General features: G+C 43.5%; 1 protein-coding gene across 1 annotated transcript in view; it reads right to left on the bottom strand.

Moving 5' to 3' along the window:
* Positions 1 to 1,712, bottom strand: part of Sptlc2 (serine palmitoyltransferase long chain base subunit 2) — a 118,130-nt gene that overhangs the window by 57,355 nt on the left and 59,063 nt on the right. The window lies entirely within an intron of this gene.

Here is a 1,712-nt window from a genome sequence, read left to right as displayed (position 1 = left end):
TCCCCAAACTTTAAAAAAATTGACTTCTATATCAAAAATATCCACAAACTCTCTCCTACTAGTATAGCTTATTAACCAGAGTTTTCCTGGGAAAAGCAGGTGAAACTTGTTTCTGAGATTCTGGATGTTACACAGTTTGTAACTGCTTGTAGGCCAGGAAACAGCAGTTCTTCTAGAGAACATGCTATTGCACGAATGACTAAACAAGGAAATTTCACTTCAAAGGCTCAATTTCAATAATATAAGCTAGATGATATGAAAAGCTGTGCAATTCGTTTTGTTTTATATTTACTGAGTTGTCCAAGCAGGTATGGTGTATTAAACTGGATGCAATTGTTTCACTACACAGCTTAATCCCCTTAATCCTTGATTCTGGGCTGTCCACAATGAATCTCTTTGACCAATAAAAAGATGCACAGTTTGGACCTAAAGGCTGCAGCTTGAAAGGCTGCCTTTTCAGGTTTCAGTCACCTATCCTTAGTCCAGGGAAAGCCTGGTGCCACTAAAATAAATGATTTTCTGAGCACCTCACGCCGTGAGGAAGCCCAAGCTAGTAAAAGGCAACCCAGAGCTCAGCCGCTCCAGTCCAGAAGCAGCATGTGCATGTGAACAACATTCCAGGGCTCCAGACTCAGCCACGCCGACTGCAACTGCATGAGGGCCTCCACGTGTGAGCCGCTCAGGCACACACAGCAGTCCCCAAGAGAACCAACGGTGAAGGAACTGCCAAATTAATCTACTCAATTCTGGGGTGACTTATAGCAATAAATATCCAGAAAGTTGCCTTATACCTTCTACGCATATCTGTTCTCTGAAACAAAACGAGAATTTGAAATACTTCTTTGAGGGCCAATGAGATAGGTCAGCAGACTAAGCACCTGTGTAGGGACCAGGGTTCGATCCCTGGTACAGCATGATGCACTGGCCCCACACCCGTGTGCCCTGAGCCCACCACTGGAACCAAGTGTGGTAGCACATGCCTGTAATCCCAGTGCTGGGGAGGATGAAAACAGGAGGATCTCTACGAGTCCGAGCTGCATAGTGAGACCCTGTACCAAATACATTATAAAGGAAAAAAAATAAAAAATAAAAAATAAAGGCTAGCCCAATAGGTCAGCAGATTAAAGTGCCTGCAAGCAGGTGCAGGGGCCAGGGTTCAATCCCCAGGCCTGCCAGTGCTGGCCCTGCCCCCAAAGTGCGCTGAGACGGCAACTAAGACTGGGTGTGGTGGCGCACACCTGTAATCTCAGCTCTTGGGAGGCTGTAAATAAGATCACTACGAGTCCAATCTAGTAGTGAGACCCTGAACACCCTGTAGACCCTTCTTTAAAATACAAAAAAGAAAAGAAAAAAAAAAAAGGGGGGGCCAGGGAGATGGCTCAGTAGAATAAGGTACTTCCCTGGCAAGCGCAAGGGTCTCAGTTCAATCCCCAGTTCCACCAAAAAACAAACAAAAAAACCTTTGAACTATTTAAATAAGTCTTTTTATAAAACTATAATCCTTTGTATTTTATAGAATTGGAAAAAAAAGGCTTACACTTCCTGAATGTCTATGTTCTGAATGCTTTATATGACTTAGCTTATTAAAAATATTCTTGAATAGGGCCAGGGAGATAGCTCAGTAGAATAAGCATTTGCCTGGCAAGCACAAGGGCCTGAGTTCAATCCCCATTTCTGGGGATTGAATATATATATATTCAATCCCTGTTACA

This window comes from Octodon degus, unplaced genomic scaffold (assembly GCF_000260255.1).
Source record: "Octodon degus isolate 3935 unplaced genomic scaffold, OctDeg1.0 scaffold00007, whole genome shotgun sequence".
Taxonomy (NCBI): Eukaryota; Metazoa; Chordata; class Mammalia; order Rodentia; family Octodontidae; genus Octodon; species Octodon degus.
The sequence above is the reverse complement of the archived record's forward strand: the minus strand, read 5'-3'. Positions and strand labels throughout refer to the sequence as shown.